Source organism: Triticum aestivum, chromosome 3B (genome assembly GCF_018294505.1).
Source record: "Triticum aestivum cultivar Chinese Spring chromosome 3B, IWGSC CS RefSeq v2.1, whole genome shotgun sequence".
Classification (NCBI taxonomy): domain Eukaryota; kingdom Viridiplantae; phylum Streptophyta; class Magnoliopsida; order Poales; family Poaceae; genus Triticum; species Triticum aestivum.
In genome coordinates, this window is record NC_057801.1 from 788,643,631 (window position 1) to 788,663,626 (window position 19,996).

The 19,996-nt window shown below is 46.2% G+C and overlaps 1 pseudogene; it reads right to left on the reverse strand.

The window, feature by feature from the left end:
- LOC123067913 (amino-acid permease BAT1 homolog) overlaps positions 1-19,996 on the reverse strand; it is a 63,611-nt pseudogene that overhangs the window by 31,423 nt on the left and 12,192 nt on the right.

The following is a 19,996-nucleotide window of genomic DNA, read 5'->3' on the forward strand; positions in this document are numbered from 1 at the left end:
AAAAAAACTTCGCATCTCATCCACACTGTCCCCATCGATGGCGCTCTGGGCTCGCCCGCCGCCACCCTATCGCTGGCCCCGTCGCTCCCCCGCCCTGTCGCCGGCCGCGTCACTCCCCCGCCCCGTCGCCGTCGCTCCCCCGCCCCGTCGCCGGCCCTCCCCCGCCCCGTCGCCGGCCCTCCCCCGCCACCCTGTCGCCGGCCCCGTTGCTCCCTGCTGCAGGCGCCGCCGCCGCCATGTCCAAGTCGGGAGCCCTGGATCTCGCGTCGGGCCTTGGCGGGAAGATCGACAAGGAACAAGTCAAATCCGCGGTCGACGAGTACGTCTCTCTCTCTCCCTCCCTTGCCGTTGGCATGATCCATTCCTGCAAAACTTCTTTTTTTAAGATCGACAAGAAACTGTGGGGCGCTCGATGATGTTTTCTCTTTTTGAAATAAACAAGACACCTTTCATGCTCCCTGTGTTCTACAGACTTGGATACAGTGAGTCAGTCACCTGATCGGAGAGGGAATTTCGGTTGGGTTTCAATCAGGAGAAGGGGGGATTGGGGATACAGTTAGCACCTACTCCAGAATACCGGCTAGATCTTTTCCTAGTAGTACACCAGATCCAGGGAGTATTATTTGGGGCTTCACATCAGAAAAGCATGGTGTTCCTTCTGTGTATTTTGCCGCATAGAGAAGGTTGTGGAGGAAATGTACGTAGGTATGAAATCTATACAATTTGCATATGATTTCTTGATGTATATCTGGGACTTAAGGCATGATTTTGGCTGTTTCTTAGACATTGAGTTATAAATGAATTCCGGCATTGTTGTAGATTTTGTATCATATACCTACAGGTTGTGGTAGATAATACGTGATAAATGAAGGACTCATAGACTTCTCCGGTCAAAAGACAAACTGATGTTGTATTCCTTCACCCCATCCATTTTGAGGCCATGAAAATTTATCTTTTCAAGGCAGACTTGCTCAGTATAAGGAGGAACCTAAGCAGGGACGACACCTGGGTCGGATCCGATGGATTGGTGTCTGACTGCAGAATTGCTTATAGCTATTTATATATGGAGTTTGCAAGTTTGTTAGAATTGGTTTTCCTGTCATCCAACTCCTATAGAAAATACATACATATGCATTACATAGACGTGTGCTTCATGTTATGAAGATAAAGTAACACTTCAGGTTGAGAAATCTGTGTTTTTTTTTAATATCTATGCTAAGATTATAGGTGCCATGCTTTTGTACTTTTAGTGATGTTCTTATAGTATAATGTAAACTCTAGCCGAATTTATTAAGCTATTGCTGACAACATGTCCGGAGAAAAGACATGTATGAGTACGTAGCGGGACATGCAAAAGCTAGCAAATACTTGTGGTGTATATTGATTATATTTGCATGATTGTAGAGGTAGATATAGAATGCTCTAAGAAACAAAGGTACAAATGACACATGTATATTTATATGACAAATTACTGCACATTTTTCTACTTGAAAGTGTTGCAGGCCAGTAGCCAAGCTGTCGTTTGCTTCCAGTTACAATTCTACAACATCGGGAGTAATTTATTCATAATGCCTACAGCACATTATCATTAATTGAACCAAAATGATGGTGTTCATATGGTACTGGCATTCATGTTTTCATGGAGTCTCCTTGAAGCTAGAGCTAATCAGTCGATACCCTTGGTTCCATCTAGGAATACTTTTACTCTTTTATTAACATTTTAGAATTTAAAATTTGAGTGTGAAAAAGGTTATTTGAGTGTAAATTTTTATGCCTGTAGTTATTTCGTACAATAAAGTTTGTTATATTCCAAATGTATTATATTTTCATTATATTCCTACAGCATTATAGAGTTTCAGTAAAAACTTAAAATTCTAATAGTGGTGTAGATACGGACGTGGAGTATGTGAGCGCTAGCACACAGACGCCCGGAATCTACCCCGTCGAGGACAGCCTTGTGATTCGGATTATTAAAAGCAGCTGACAGGACCGTGGCCCACATGAAAAGATAAACATATTCATACGACTTGACCTGCGGGTCCAGATTTTCACGGTCGGCTCAACGCCGACAACGGAGAGGAGCAGATCCGTGGCTCGGGATGTTACTGCTGTCCTGATCCATGGATCAGGACGGATGCTTTCCGGCAAACGCCGGCAACGCGCACAGTAACTGTAGTGCGCGGGGCGGTTACGGGGCTATTTCCTACCTCCCGTTTGTGGATCCTCCATTGTACAAAGATCTGATTTTTTTCCTGCTGGCTAATTGTGCAAGAAGTAGAACTCTGCTAGAGGACGTACGCCGGGATGGAGCCTCTTCATTAACCGGCGACGCCGCCGCCGGTGTGCGAGTTGCCGGCCAGGACAGCATCAAGTGCAGACGGGCAGGTCTGCACAAAGGGCGTTCGTCGAGAAGCAGGAAGTGCAGACAAGGGCCAAGCTTCAAAGCAGTCGATTGAGCAGGTGGATCCGAAAACACCTGGGTGGACGCAAAAGTATGCTCTTAGTCAGTGGCTCAGTACCTTGCCTATATGATTAAATCTAGAATATAGACATATATTCAGGAAAAAATAATACTAGAATCAGATTTGACTGTATGGTAATAGTTCACTGTATGTACATAGCCCCTGTCAGTAAATGATTTTTTCTACAAACTACTTAGAACCTGAATATGCTCTTCGTCAGTGCCTTGCAATTATGATTAAATCTAGATTATAGAGATACACTCAGTGGAAAAAAAATATTAGACTCAGATTTGACTGTATGGCCATAGTTGACTGCATGTACATATCCTTGTCGCGCTAGGCAGAGACCCATGGAAAAAAAGATGCATTCAGTTAGTGATTTTGTCCATAAACTACTTAGAACCTGCCTACATATGCAATGACAAATCCATAGTCTTGAACTCGTTGTGATCTGCTGCGACACATACACCCATTTTAATTGTCAAACTATAAAATGGGGATTTGATTCTGTGGATATGTTTTCATGGCATTGCAGAGTGCGTGTTGGGGCTGCCGCACTAGGCAGAGCCCCAGGCCCTGATAGGATTTCACCACTGGAGAGAGCAATTCGGTGTTTTGCAGAGGAGCCTGGCGAGATTGTCATTGTACCGAAGATAGGCACGAGTTTTGACACTCTTGGTGAGGCATATGATTTCTACAATCTGTACTATTGGGAAAAAGGTTTTGGCATCAGATATGGAAAGAGCAGACTAAATGTGAACCGAACAAAATGCATGTGAGAGATCGTGTGCGGCTGCGCGGTACCGTTAATTTGAAGCTCTTCCTGTAGTTAGTTACTTACATGTCTGAAATTGGTGTTAGAAAAATCTGAATTTTATTGATTGAAATTTTTACAAGGAAAACCAATAGTTGAGAACACTCGATCGTGTCGCTGCCATGGTCACCAGCCTCTGCGTTCTGTCGCGCCTGCAACGTTGATGAAAGGTGAAGGAGATGGAAATTTCAGAGAGGAAAACGTAAAAATATTTAGGCATGACTTTACCACTACAAAAATGTTCAGTCACTGCCCTCGTGCCAATTCTTGTGTGCTTTATCCATGAAACAGTCCATGCTTCCCCAAAATTCATGCATTTGAAGCTTCGAACTGAGGCTTAGTTCATTTAGGGAAATGAATTGTAGACGTATTTTTAAATTTATGTTTAGTACTAGAATTCTGTTTCCAATTCAATTTCACATCATCATCTCACTAGAAATTTCAACATGCTACGCTTGCTCGTTTAGACTAGACAACCTTATGAAAGCGTAGAAGAGATCTTAAGCAGACTGAAACCTATGGACTAAAACTGGAGCAACAGTTCAATAGCGTTGGTGGTGTTGTTCTGGAATTCTTTATGTCGTGAAATAGCTAGGAAAATTGCATTGGTGTACTGTGTATAGTATGGGGTCCTCAAACTGAGATTATATTGTAAGAAAATGCGCCTTAAGGTTTGCACCGTTGTATTAAGCCGTTCCTTATTTCTATTAGAGGTGTTTTTGCAGATGTGTTCCTGCTTCTATCTACTGATCAAATGACTTGCTATTTCATTGTTTTCTGGCAATATATTATTAAGTAGTAATGACTGATAAGAATAAGATAAGCCAGCTGTGAGTGTGAAGTGGCTGAACTGATGTTTCAAATTCATAATCTTCATTGCAAGTACATGAACTGATGTTTTTCCCGCATATTGCTCAATTTATACTATGTCTTTAATTTACTAGATGAACTGCACACCTCAACGCAACACTAATGCAAAGATTCTGCATCTTGGTCGGCTGCTCGCGGCGGGGCTTGTGTCTGGTGCTTGCGACAGTGGCAGAGCAGTCCCGCGAGCGTGGCGCAAGTAGTGGCCCCTGCTATGTGGGCTGATGCAAGCGCGGCGCAAGCACTTCAAGTCTGACAATGTCCACTCTACAAGGTACATAGGCACTCGTGCAAAGATCTAACATCTTCATCGACTAGTACTAAGGTATGTGTTTTCTTCTGCCCGTGTGATGTGGTGATTATTTGTTCTGCATGTGTTTGTATATGTTAGTCAGTATTTGGGAGATATGAGATGGTTTGCCAGATAAGAAATAGAACAAGAACAAGCAGGAGCTTTAGTTGGGCCATGTCATTGTGAACTTGGAGCACAAAAATGTATAGGAAGTGGTCGTCGTAAAACTGGGTGCTTAAGATCTACTGAACTATAACATTTTTTTGAGTCTTAAGTAAAGCAATTACTTTATGGGTCATATTTAACTTGTCTATGATAATAATTTCTTGCGTGAATAGATGGGCCAAGCCGAGCAGGCCATCAACAAACTACTCGTGCTTTGCTTTATTTTATTTTATTTTATTATTTGTGTTCTTAATCTTGGTTTTCACTGGTGTGTGCTCTGTCCTCTCAGGTTAGATTTGAATTTGTTGTCATAGAAAAAATATTTCTATCGCCTTTAATAATATAGGTAATCCAGTTATGTATGCAAGATCCTCAGTGAGGATTATTTTTTTCTGAATCACTTATCCCTGAGCAGCATCTGCATCCTTCTGCCTTAGCCTCATCAAATTTTCCCACTATACAATTTTGTTTTTTGTTTGCCAACATATTCAAACGAAGGTGTCTCCATGTCAAGCATGCATCCATTGAAATTTGGTGTTAATCATACTTAGCTCCAAAATAACCATACTTAGCTCCAAAATGACCTATTTTACAAATATAAGTTGCATCATAATAATCTTCACATTTTAGTTGCATCATAATAATCTTCTTCTTCTAGTCTTCTTTTTCTAATTTTCTTCTTTCCCATTTTACAGATTTGCTTAAGATCACGTAAGCTTGGGTTGATGGAGTGCTTGTATTTAGTTTTTGTTTTGACCTTGTGAAACTTGCTACCTATGGATGAAATTGTGTAATATTGATGAAACTATGTATATGTACGAATGAAACTTGCTACTATTGGTAACATGTGTTGGATATATATGTGTTCATGACTATTGGTAATATGTGTTGAATATGCTATATTGGTCATATAAATATATTTGTGTTTGATTTTCTGTGAAAATGAATTGATATAAGAAAAAACAAAATTAAATGGGGCAATATAGTCACTTTGCCATCTGCTGGCAGATGGCAAAGAGCTTTGCCATCAGCTGGCAGATGGCAAAGAGGCCACGTGTCATCTACATGTAAAATTTGAGCTGGCCTATTTGGGTTCTTTGCCATCTGCTGGTAGACGACAAAGCATGCAGCCTTTGCCATCTGCTGGCAGACGGCAAGGAGCCTGCAGCCTTTGCCATCTGCTGGCAGATGGCAAAGTATGCCGTTAGCCATCTAACGGGGCTAACCCCGTCAAGAGGCTTTGCCATCTGCCAGCTGATGGCAAAGGCACATGCTCTTTGCCATCAGCCAGCAGACGGCAAAGAAGCCTTTACCGGCAGGGTTTCAGACAAACTGTTTGCCATCTGCTGGCAGATGGCAAAGCCTTTGCCATCCGCTGACCATGCCTTTGCCATCTGCCATGGCAGATGGCAAAGTGCTAGATTCCAGTAGTGGTAGTCTGGAATTTCATTGAGCAAGAGTTCAAGCGGGGTTTGCATTTTCAGAAGTCTTGACACTACTAGGGAAAACTCTATACACAGAGGTATAGCAGTAGCGTTGGTCAAAACTCGGCGCTAGCGCTACTTAGTAGTAGCGTTTGTTGCAAAACCATGCTACAATCATTATTTTAGCAGTAGCGCGTCTCCACAGAAAAGCGCTACTACTAAAATTCTCTCACTGGTGCCGGTAGGCTAGGAATAGTAGCAGCGCTTCTCGTAGAAGCACGCTACTGCTAAAATCATTGTAGCAGCGCGTTTCTTCTTTACAGCGCTACTGCTATGTAAAAGAAAATAAATAGAAAAATAAGTAGAAAAGTAAATGAAAATGAAAAAAATAGAAAAAGGAGAAATGAAAAAAAGAAAATGTAAAGAAAACAAAAGAAAAAGAGAAAGAAAACAGAAAGGGTTAGCTGCAGCGCGTTTCTCTGGAACACGCTATAGCTATCTTAGCTATAGCGCGTTTCGTAAAAACGCGCTGCTGCTAGTTTGACTCAAATCCCGGCGGCCCTGGCTCAAAATTTCGCTAAGTCCCTTTTCCCCCCTCTCTACTCCCCCCCTGTCCCCCAACTGCTCCATCGCCGCCGTTGCCCTGCCGCGCGCCTTCGACCACACCGCCACCGCCGGAGGCCGCATTTGACCACACCGCCACCGCCCGCCGCCTTCGACCACACCGCCACCGCCCGAGGCCGCCCCCTCGACCTCACAGCCGCCGCCCGAGGCCGTCGTCGTCGACCTCACTGTCGCCTCCCTCGAGCTCGCCGCCGCCGCCCTCGACCTCACAGCCGCCGCCCGAGCCAGAGCCTGCCCTCGCCACCGACCATAAGGCTATGCCTCTCCTGTCCCTACCCTCCTATTTCTCTCTGCTAGGGCAATTATATATATGTGTTGATACTGTGTTGATGTTCATATGAACCCTAGGTGTTCATATGAACCCTAGATTTTTTTAGGGCAGTAGGCATTTTATAGCATTTAGGAAAAATCATTTGCAATTTTTTTAGGAAATTAGCTAGGGCATTTTTTATGAAAATTCCTAAACAGTAATTCCATTTAGCTTTAAACTAATAGAGGGTATATAAATAATAGTAGCATTTAGATTTAAATTAACAGAGGGTATAAACAAAAAACACTTAGCTATAAAAAATATTTTGACCACGGACCTGAATTTGTTCCAAATTTCATTCAAATGAAATTTGAATTATTTGGACTATGGACCTGAATATTTTTGAAGAAATTGGGTGTAGGTACTAAGGTCTTGCTGTGGAAATTCTGGTGAGGTCAAAAGGGTTAGAGAAAATGTAGTTCCTAGACTTTTAGCTTTAGACAAAAAACAAAAGTATTTAGCTATAAATAAAAAACAGTAGCTATGGCATTTAGCTATAAACAAAAAACAGAATTGTTTTTCTTTTCAAAAACTTGGTCAAACAGAACAGTAGCTATATGTCATTGATGTTCATTTGCATATTCCATTATTGTTGATTATATCTTTTCATTGAAGTGGCCATGTTATATAGTGTTTGCTCATGTTATATCTTTTCATTGAAGTTGTTCGATTGTGCCCAAGTGGCTTTGTTGTTTCCAGGGAATGATGCTGAGTGGCCTATGTTTTGCCGGAATGTTGATTCATTTCTGTTCCGGCAAATTTCAGGTTCTCGATTTGTCCACTTTTTAGCAAAGGTCATGCCGAAATTTTCCGTGAATTTCGGCATGACTTGTGCTACAAACTAGGACATATCGAGTGCCCGGGATTTGCCGCACCAGGAAGGAGTCAACATTCCTGCAAAACAATAGTCCTTTTTTATGTCATTATTCATTTTATTAGGTCTAGAATTAATTGACTAGATTTAATCATAGGAAACATGGCTAGCAATGATGAAGGACAGGGTTCTGGTGATTGCGACGACGTCTACCTGGCGGCAGACGAATATTTTAGCCTTACCGACGATCAACCGATGTTGTTGCTGGGCCCACCGGTGGCATCGGGGATTGAGACTGACACGCAGACCGGTGTTGAGACTGAGACCGGCGCTGAGATTTAGACCGGCATCGAGACCGGCGCTGAGACCGGTGCTGCCTCGGGGAGCAGAGCCGGTGTAGAACCGAAAGCAAAGAGGCAACGGCTTCCTAACAAACTCAGGACTACTAGGCTGGTGGTCACGGAGGTGGACGACAGCATTTTTGAGCCAAAGGCGCCCGAGGAAGCTCGCTCGTGCTACGGCAATCAAATAGGCTGCATCGTACGGACAACCGCCATCATCAACGATGAGAAACTACAGAAGATAGAAAATATGAGGAGCTCCCTCCTAAAGAAGTTTCACCAAATATTCTTGTTCCCTGGCCGGAATGAGAAGGATTATGAAAATCCAGACGAGGACCCGGCAATGAAGAAGATAAACAAACACGCCATGACCAAGTTCAGCGACGTGTTGGCCTCCTGGAAAACTCGAGTGAAAGCAAGGATCATCGACAAGAAGGAACCCTACTCCGAGATTGTAAAGGATAATCCGACAATCACGGAAGACCAATTTCAAATATTCAAGGAGGCTGGCCGAAGCTGCCAAAACAAGTCTAAGTACATGAAGGGGCTTCAACAGAGGAACATTGGGAGCCACCACCTCGGAAGCCGTGGTTACGGCGGAAAGAGGTCCAAATGGGCCAAGGAGGACGCGGAAGCCACGAGTCTGGGCATCCCAGACCCCTTGGCGGATTTCACCGTCCCGCAGGAGCGTGACGTCCTGAGGGCCCTGCACCGTTGGGACCCAGTGAAGAAGGTTTACGAGACAACACCGGTCATTACGGAGTTCATGAGACTGCTGGTAATTTTAGTTTCTGATCAATTCGACTGCACACGTTAGTCATATTTGTAAACGATCCTTGTGCCTTTTGCAGAGAGAGCAGCACCGGATTGCGGCCGAAAGAGACTCGCCGTCTGAGGCATTGGCGAAGCCCAAGTGGGACACTCCATTCAACCGGCCGTTGAACATATTGAAACGACAACCGGTGGATACTCGACCGTCGTATGGACGCGTGCACGGTGTCGGAGACGGCGCCACATGGAAGAAGTACTACCGTGAGACCACGGAGGAGAGAAAGGAAAGACGGAGGTTAACTGAAGAAAACATCGACAAGAAGGTTGAGATTGCGGTTGAGAAGAAATCATCTCAGACAGTTGCAACAGCGGTAGCTGCCGCAAAACAGGCGATTGCAGATTTGTCTACTTCCTTGGTGACGGGCGTTACCACTTGGACAAGGAAAAATCCAGAAAAAAATGCAGAGGAATTTCCCCTTGCTGACTTCTTGGGAGCACCTGCTCCCGCATCTGCTCCCGCACCTGCTCCCACACCGGCTACCGCACCTGCTCCCGCACCGGACGTGCTCGGCGGTGCTTCATCTTTGGCTGAGCTCGACGCCCTCACGGTATCTGTCACACCGGCCCCCTTCAATATAAATGTATAATCTCCCATTTTCGTTGCCTTTCGGATGTCTCACGTCGCAGACTTTTCTTTGCAGGCCGACGAAACCCCGTGCACCATATTGTACACCATTGGCAACCAGAAGGTGGCCGTGATAATGAAGCCGAAGGAACCATTGTTCCACAGCCGGCCGATCCCCCCGAACGTCTTCAAGGTTTCCATGGCCAGTGTCGAACCGGGCCACGAGAATTTGCCTCCTCCAACACTACTGGTGGATGACGAGGAGACACCGCGGCGGCTTGGTGATTGTTGCAATGGGTGGGTCCTGTTGTGGCCAAAAAGTCTGCTTCGTCTGGAGGCGGCCGGGAGCACACCCACGAGCACGCAGCCTCAGCAAGGTATGAACATCAACACCCCACCTACCCAATTAGCATCGGGTGTCGGGTTGGGTGATAGCGGACGGGGTAAGGAGGGGGCTCCATTAGTTGCTGATGACGTCGCCATGGATGAGGATGACGATGACGATGGCGCTGAACAGTATGTCTATACTGGCGCCTCCTCAGGGTTTGAGCGTCATGAGTCGGTGCCTGAATTACCGTCTCAACGTGTTATTGACGACCTTCCGGTAGTAAAGAAGTCTAGGAAGAGAGCGAGGAAAGGCAAAAAAACTGATTCTATGATCCAGCCGCCTCAGCAGCCTCGGCTTGAGGACCATATAGATATCCCCGATGCAGATAAATGGCATATCCCCGGTCAACCAATCCTACCTGCAACAGCGCTGCGGGCCAGTTTCGGCGATCTAAGGAGACTTCATGACGATGTGCTGCGGGTAGAGAAATGCCTCATCGCCTCAAAAGATCTAGGATACCCACTCTACCCTGTTAACGTTTCGCGGCAAATGTCGTACGTCGACAGCTTCCCTGCGGATAAGTTCTTCCTCCGATTCGATTACATATTCGACATGTTTCACGTGAAGAAGCTGGATTTTACGTTTGTCCGCCTTTACACCTTGCACATGAACTACATCATTCGGTTGAGCAGATACGTCATATCTGTGTCACTGACCCGTAATACATGCACGAGAGCTTCTTGGGAGTCTGTGCAGAGCAGGGTGAATACGCGAGGGATTACATCGTCAGTTTCATGCTCGCCAATAAGGACAAGGAGGCGATTCTCGTGCCTTATCATCCCGTGTAAGTCATCCGCGCTGCTATCCTTCCTTCGATTTCAATAATTCATTTGCACGGTGGAGGCTAATTAATTTGAGGTGTATTTATTTTGCGCAGCGGCGGGCGCGCCGTCCTCATCATCCTCTACCCCCGATTCTCCCACGCTCTTTACTTGGACTCGTCGAAGAACATTCACAAAAAGGATTACACCCACATCAAAGATGTTGTCGACAGTGCTATGTTTTACTACCAACCAAGGGGTGGAGAGGTTAGGGACAAGAAGAGAAGGGGCGGCAGGGCCGCCTTCAGCCATAAGACCGACTTCTGCTGCATCCAGCAACCGAACGATTCTCTTAATGATGGATTCTATGTCCTACACCACATGCTGGAGTACAGACGGGATCACCAGAACCTTCACATGTCACCTAGATCTGGCGATGCCCATATTCTGCAATGGGCAAAGGACATAGGAGATATCGAGGATCATCGACTTTGAGCTGAGTTCTATAACATCCAGTGTGAACTTGCCCAAATCATCATGAAAGAGGTCGTCGGGAAAACAGGGATGTTCTACGGAGGACAAATGTCGCGGGAAGACGTCCGAACATGCATAGCCTCTCAGTGTCTCGACATGAAGCCTTTCACTAAGCTCGGGGTGTATCTCCCTGACCTCGATGGATGGCACGGCATGTTGGAGTGATTGTCGATATATGACAATGTGTCTGTTTAGTCCATACTTTCTGTATGACAAAACTTTGAGTTATGCGCAGTGAAACTTTATTTGTGATGTAATTAAACCGTCCTCCTCCTCGACTAGCGAAGATCACTCTAGTTAGGGCATTTTGGTTACGATGAACTTTGTTATTTATGCTTATGATATGTTGTTTCTATTTTTGTCAAGTCTGTCTCTTTCTGTTGCTCAACTATATATGTTGCATATCATCTACTCATGTGACGATGCAGGTGCATAGATCATCGATGGCGAAGAAGTGCTACGCCAGGAGTATATATACGATGAGTGGCCGGAGTGTCAGGCCCAGGTGTTGCCGGTTTCCGGTTTCCGAGCGACAGACAATAGTTAGTTTAGGTTCACGCTAATGCGAGAGAGGGATACGAACTCATGTACTCAAAGTGATAGCTCTTCTCGCGTATACCATTGTTTAGATGGATGACAATGTATTTGCAAGTAATCAAGGACTTGTATCGCTATTTTCGAGATGATGACGAGAGACCATTTTATGTTGGATGATGATTATGATGAGACTATTTGTATGTATATGCTATGATTATATTCGTGGTCTCGCAGGCATTTGTATGTGTATCATGATGACATTTCTATGTGCTAAAGATTCTTCTATAAAGCCTGTTCAAATACAAAACAAATATGCCCAAAAAAACAAAAAACCTGTTAAATTAGCAGTAGCGAGTGTATAGAAGTTAGCAGCAGTGCCTCTATAACAGTAGCGCGTTGCTGCAAAGGGCGCTAGAGCTACTAGCAGTAGCGTGCTCCCAGTAACCGCGCTGCTGCTACACTTGTGTAGCAGTAGCGCCAGTGACCACGCGCTACTGCTATATGTTAGCTGTAGCGCCTTATTAGTAGCGCCCCACCCCGCGCTACTGATACACCAAAAACCTGCGCTGCTGCTAGCCTTTTCCCTAGTAGTGTGAGGGAAGCCTATTTATGAGAAAACAGGTTGTGGAGAAAGCATCACTCCAGAACCGAAACGAGACGGATGCATGAGCTAGCAAGGTTAGGCCAGTTTCAACAAGATGATGATGCTTACGCTCGGCAGTTCCATTCTGCTGATGTGTATGAGGACATGACACACGATGCGAAATCCCAAGTTTATTAAAAAAACAAGTTGAGGTTGTGGTATTCACCCCCCCCCCCCCTAGTCGGGTTGAACATGGATGATTTTCTGCTTAAGAAGACGCTCAACATGTGCTTGAAACTGAATAAAGACATCGAACACATCAGACTTACGCTTAATAAGATATAGCCAAGTAAACCGACTATAAGCATCAATAAAACTGACATAATAATTGTGCCCACTAACAGACGTCTGGGCATGACCCCATACATCGGAAAACACAAGCTCAAGAGGATGTTTCACAACACGACTAGACTCTGAAAAAGGAAGTTGATGACTTTTGCCCTGCTGACAGGCATCACAGATAGTTTCAGCAGTTTTATTGGACACAACTGGTAGTTCATGATGATGCAATACATGTCAAACTATGGGAGCCGCCGGATGACCAAGACATGCATGCCAGTGCGTAGGCGACACACGAACACCACTGAACGCCTGGGGAGAAGACGACATGGAAGATGAGCGCGGTGCATCAGGTGCATACAGGCCATGGCGAAGATGACCGCTAAGCAGAACGGCCCTCGTGTCTCGATCCTTGATAAAGAAACGAAAAGGGTGAAACTCAGCAAGGACATTATTATCACGAGTAAGTTAAGGAATGGACAACAAACTACGTGTAGCAGAGGGAACTCGAAGAACATTGGAAAGATGCAACGTGCGAAAATTTTGTGCAAGGAGAGAGGCCTGACCAACATGGGAGATGTGCATACCTGCTCCACTGGCGATGTGAACCTGATCATGACCACGATATGGCTCCTGAGTAGAGAGCTTGCCCATCTCGCCGGTGAGGTGGTTGGTAGCTCCAGTGTCCGTGTACCACGTAGGATCGATGGAGTAAGACGGAGTGGGCCATGATCATGACTCGTCACCGCGGCGGCAGCCTGCTTGTCGTTCCCCTTGCCATTGTTACTGAGGCCCAGAAAGTCTTGCTTGTAGCGACGATGACAGCGAGAGGCAATGTGACGCTCAAGGCCACACAGCTAGCAGGCCTGCGGTGCACCACAAGAAGAACAGCACGCCATCAGCCGGTTGCCACCCATGATGGTCGGAGCATTGCCCCGCGAGGCGGGTTGTGAGGACGACGCCGGTTTTCCACCTGAAGATGATGACCGCGGGGGTTTACCACGAGTCACAGCATTGGCGGAGGGGAAACCGGGAGAGGCGCGGCGCGCCTTAATGCGCTATTCACGACCAAGGAGTCCTGCATAGAGCTCACGAGGTGGGAGCGGATCATCACGACCGTGGACATTCTCAATGAGATTGTCATAATCATCATCAAGCCCGTTAAGCACGAAGGTGGTAAACTCCTCATCCTGCAGCGACTGACCAACTGAGGCCAACGTGTCGGCGAGACCCCGCATCTTGTTGAAGTAGTCCGTGATGCTGAGGTCACCAAGCTTAGTCTCACCCAGCTCAGTGCGTATAGAGTGAGCACACGCCTGAGGCTGGGAGGCGAAGCTGGTGTGAAGCGCCGCCCACGCCTCCCGGGACGTAGCGGCGAAGATGACCAGCGACGAGACGCTCGGAGTGAGCGAGGACTGGATAGCGGAGAGGATGGCCTGGTCCTGGGCCACCCATGTGTGATACGCCGGGTGATGAGGGGGCGGACACGGGGTGGATCCGTCAACGTAGCCCTCCAGATAGCGACTCCGCAGAAGAGGCAGCACCTGGGCACACCAGGACAAGTAGTTGTCTGGTGCGAGCTTCACCGACAGCAGATGCGAGAAGTAAAACGGTGACGACACCGGGGCCGGATCAGCGTGCGCGTGCGGCGATGCATAAAGACCCATCGACGGGGCCACCCCGGGATACGCAGAAGGCATCGAGTAGGGCGGGTAGGATCCAGGGGAACCAGCCACTAGGGTGCCGTAGGATGCCGCGATCGGAGCCACATGCGGCGAGGCAGCCGCAGCCCCTTGCGGCTGCTGAGATGGCGCCGAGTAGTGTTGGAGCTGCGCCGGGTAGTGGTCCGACGGGGGCGCCGAGTAGTGGTTCGGCGGGGGTGCCGAGTAGGGTTGGGGTGGCGCCGGGTAGTGTTGGAGCGGCGCCGAGTAGGATTTCGCCGAGGACGCCAAGTAGGATGGCGGCGGCGGCGCACCATAGTAGTGATGAGGCGGCGGCTGTTGTTGGGTCGGCGCCACGTAGTGATGGGGCGGCGCCAGCCAGGACGAAGACGGCGGCGGCCCACCATGGTTCGGCGCGACAACGGCGCCCGCAGAAGGATCAGCGCCAGGGGGCACCGCAGCACTTGGAGCTGCAGCGCGATCACCCGATCCGATCGGGGAGTGGGGCGCCAGAGGAGTGCCATAGGCCATCGCAAGAGGCTGCGAGGCGAGAAACGGGGACGAGGGAGCAAGGGCCGGCACCACGGCGGCGGGAGCGACAGGGGTCGGCGCGACGGCGGTGGTGGCGGCGGCGGCAGCGAAAGACATCGTAACCTAATCTAATACCATGTAAAACATATGATTTGGGAACTGCTCGACACCCTAAACCGGGGTGTGGCTATCTCATTATATAGAGGTACCCAACGGGTACAATACAATGTTACAGTATATTACAGGCGCTACGTATATACAATCTAACAGGCTGAACAAAAACCGGATACATAAAAGAAGAAGATGATAATTGCTTGCATATATCTACTCCCTCTATTCCATGATGTACTAACGCATATTATTTTTTTAAAGTCAAACATGTATATGTTTGACCAAGTTTCTATAATAAATCATCAACATCTGAAATACTAAATAAATAAAATTTAAAGTAACACTGATTGATGGATCTGATTGATGAATCTAATGATACTAATTTCGTATTGTGGACGTTTTAGATCAATTTTAGAGCGTTTCTAGGGATACTCCCTCTGTTCCTAAATTGATGAATCTAATGATACTCCCTCTGTTCTTAAATATAAGTGTTTCTAGAGATTTCAAATGGATTATCACATACGGATGTATATAGACATATTTTAGAGCGTAAATTTACTTATTTTATTTCGTATGTAGAACGGAGGTAGAATAAAATATGCACTACACTAGAAAACGAAATATGCACTACACTTTAAAACGGAGGAATTAGATCATACTAAGTATGGGTAGAGTTAACGATGTCATAACAAATAGACAAAACAAGGATCAAAGTATCAACACATGCATACCGGCGACGTTCCAGAAGGCGCCGAGCTTGCCGAACCAGGAGAGCCAGCGGATGGGGAGGCTGTTGATGAGGCAATGCAGGACGAGGATGAGGCCATGGATGGCCAGCACAACGTACTTGGACGCCAGGTAGCCGCCGTTGGCCCCGCCGGTGCCGAGCAGGACGATCACCTGGATGAGCTGCGCCAGCGATAAGTCCACGTTCGTCGTGCCGGCCCACTGAGTCAACACATGCGTCTAGACGTGTCAGGAGCCTTACCGATAGTGTATATATATACTGTATATTGCAAAAAAAATATACACTACTCCTACTAGTACTTTATTAAATTATGAGTCCACCATCAGACGGCCGGCCGTTGCGTCGAGTCATTATGGACACGAGGCCACATGCCCCAGGGCTGCTAAAGAAGTTGACTACTACTAGAATATTTGCATGGAAGATTCATCTTATCTTCTATATATACTAGAGTTGAACACGCGCTTTGCTGCGCCGCTTTTGTTTCTAGCTTCTTGATTATTTTGTTTGCAACTGTGTAGTTTGATACATCGCTTCAATGCTCGGACTGAATTGGTTATTGGGACTATAGTTAGCAGCATCATTAATTCCTCAACGATGCAATTGTAACAAACATCAGAAAACGATATCATATGTGAACAAACGTAATTGATCATCTGATCATGGTACAACAAAATTGATAAGAAAAGGAAATTGATAGGCAAAACTAAACCATCTCTGTCTAACAAAATTCTACATGATATGCACATGGGATTAAAAGTGAGCAACTCATTTACACAAGGCAAATTTAGTAAAAGTTGCATTTACGCAAGATTTATTTAAGTATACTGTGGGCTAATGATGTAAGACCATCAAGAAACATGGCCATCTTTGGACTCATCTGAAACTTTATTTTCTTCTCACATGGTTCCAACTCAGTTGGATTAAGTCATTTGTATATATTCTTCTTTCCTAGTGGCATGTCAGCAATTTTTTGATCACATTATTATAGCTTCATAAAAGAGGGGCTTAGCTGTAGAGTTGGATGCGCAAAACATGCCGATGCTTTGGTGCACAAACCTTGCAGCCAACTCCTTCCTTTACAAACACCTGAAAACAAACAAGACAATAGTACTCAGGTGAACCAAAAAGAACCAATTACAATTACATAAGAGGTTAGATGGCATTAAGGTTATTTTAAGTGGATAAGCTAAAAATAAAAGGCCATGATGCTATCATGAAGCTAAGAGTTGAAGACTAATTTCACGGATCTTATGGTTTAGAGTTACTCTTGAGAAGACATTATGTGATAACATTTATAAAAAACACAAGAATCCCACATCAAGATATATATTTCCATTTCATTGTCAACTTTTGGTGGAATTTTGGGGTTTGATAGACAAACTTAATAAATATGATAATAAAATCCTCATGCAAGCAAAGCCATTTTATGGCTTTAGAGCAAACTGACTTCAACAAAAGAATGGTTTTGGTATCCTGCTTTGTTCTTGTTTATGCTAGCAGCATGTTTCATAAGGGATGTGTGACTGACTTTTGTGTCTCAGAGAAAGAGACAAGTACCGCTCGTAATTTTTTTTATTTAATCAACCCACCATATGATACTCCATTGATATATGTGGTTCTTTTAACTCCAATCTAGAACAATTAGCTCTAATAGATGCAGTAGCTCCAACCTGAGCTTGAGATGAAGATTCTTAAGGTGAAAAAATATAGACCTGTCAACTGTCATTTCACCATCCATGTATATATGATCTGCAGAGACATCGTGCACAGCCAAAAAGTTATTGACTGACAAAACCATAACGGTATGGCTAATGACCGCTCACAAACAAAAAGTATAAAAGAAGATGGAAGATATTCACAAGTCTGTAGCTTTTATATCTCATTTTCTCATATACGGGTGAAGAATGAGAACATGACATGAAGGACCACGACGGATGCGAGCATGCCGAACGCACGTATGGCAGCCACGACCACAACGGCCTTGACCGGCGCGACGACCATGCCGCGGGTCTGCACATGTTTGAAGTTTGCTACGAACTGAGGGTTCAAGAGATACGCGTCCTCCCTCATCTGTCACCTCGTATTCGAGCTTGTCATCCTCATACAAGATGGGAGTGCAGGATTTTCGTTTCTTATGGTCATGCGAGCTTACCACCTCTAAATATCTGAGCCCTCCCCAGCTCTCTCTCATCATAAGCGGCTGCCTCCACCAGATCGGGAGTGGCAGCGGTGAGGCCTTGAGCCTAAAAGGCGGCGGCACGGCGAGGCATGGTCCGGAGCACGAGCGGCCGGAGCTCGAACATCTGCAGTGTGTCGAGGTGAGATCAAAGCTCCGGGAAGCAGCGGCGTGGCACTGGCAAGTCCCAACGACCGGATCTGGTGTGCCTCACCGCCAACAGCTTATATTCCCCCCCAATAAATCCCCAAACATTCACACAAGTATCAAGCTCCTCAACCAGATTCACCTAAAATATCAAATCTATCAAAATAACTTGCGGAAATCAGAGCGGAACCGTGGGGGAAAGGGTGAATCTTGATGTTGCGTGGTTCAACGTACCATTTTTTTCTTCTGCTGCTTCAAAGAAGGGAGATGTAATTCACGTCACATGGCAATGATCTGGTCGTCGTCCGTGGAATTGTTCATGCTTTGGAAGCAGCATGCGTGAAGTGGGTCCACGGTAGTAGTAGCGTGGTGGATCGGTGCAATTGGGTCATAGACTCTTTTGGGCCACCAAACTAGCTTGACTTATACATATAGTGCAAAATATGGCAGCACTGCATATTATCCTAACTTGGCGTGTTGTGTTTACATATGCTTCATGTGCAATTAAACTCGCAAGACATAAAATTCTGCTACATATCAACATGTGTGATTTTTTTCCGAAAAGGAAGTTAAACCCCCCGCCTCTGCATCATTGTGATGCACACAACCAATGTTATTAATTATTAAGCTGAGTATAGAAAAAATGTCACCAGGGTTTGAACATTATAAGATATGAATAAACTACTCAACTTCTTTTCTGCAGCAACGTCTCAAGAAAAAATAAAGGCCCTTGCACATGAGAGACGACAGGACAAGGATTTCTATCCTAGATGCCGAAACCAACTACCAAAGGTCGACACATCAGCAAGGAGACAACGCCTTCAACAAGATAACGATGCAAGTTCGTCGATGCTGAGCCCAACTAATTAAGGCCGGAACAAGAGTTTTCACATCGGACATTAAGGGGAGTTCCAATCATCTTGAAGACGGATCTTCTGGAAGTCATACCAGTCTTTACTCCATGCTAGGCCAGAAAGGCACTAGCGGAAGAGTGGACGTATTGCCACCATAAACCACCACTCCGACTGTCGGGCGGTCGTCCATCACGCGGTGCCGATCTGACCATAGTCACCCCACACTTGCGTGAACTATCATGCATCATCGACCATGACACCCGGGCTGCTGACCTAGTGTTCTCCACATGAACCGCCGTCACAGGATAGCATGCCACCTGACCTGTTGCTCGCAGCTGCCCAAGGCTGACGCCCGGCATACATGACACGACGCCGGCTCACATCGCGTTACTCCTTCCATCGTTGCGCGTTGTCCCAATCCCACCCACCGCTGACCGATCCCAATCCATGTTGCAGCCAAACTTTGCATATCATGACCTCACTCCAATCTTCTTCCTTGTCGCTGACGCCATCATGCATTAGGCCAACGATGAGCAGCATCGAGGCTAGCAGATTCACATCCTCACAGTGGTGGTCGATGATGCGTGCGACAAGGGGATGGCGTGGCTAGGGGAAAAATAAAAGGCCAACCCCTTGGAGGCCGGGGATCCCCTTCAACCCGAGCAATAGCCTCAAGGCCATCACCCAATTGGGATGATAGCCAATAGACTCAGAGCCAATAATCGGCAACTTTAAGTTCTCTGAGTCCTCCTCGATGGTGGTAGGGCCCTCAACGTCATATTCACTTATGCACTTGACTCTCACTAGACCCCTAAGTCTGCAACGACCCGTGCCACACATTTCTTTTCGGGATTGCGCTGAGGGCTCCTATAATCCTAGTTGGCCAAATTCATCTGAAGGTCAGTCTAAAAAATTTAGAGAACTATTTTTTCTAGAAAAGGTTACGCTCGACATGGTTGATTTCAAGATGGCATGGCGTTTAATGCCATCTTGGCAAGACCAACTCATGCCAAGTTAATAGTGTGGTCCGCGTCCGTCGGTCGATCTCTTCCGCTGCAAGTTCCGCTAGGTAGCTTGGGCAGTTCGCTAGCAGTTGAGCTTGTTTGAAATGGTGTTT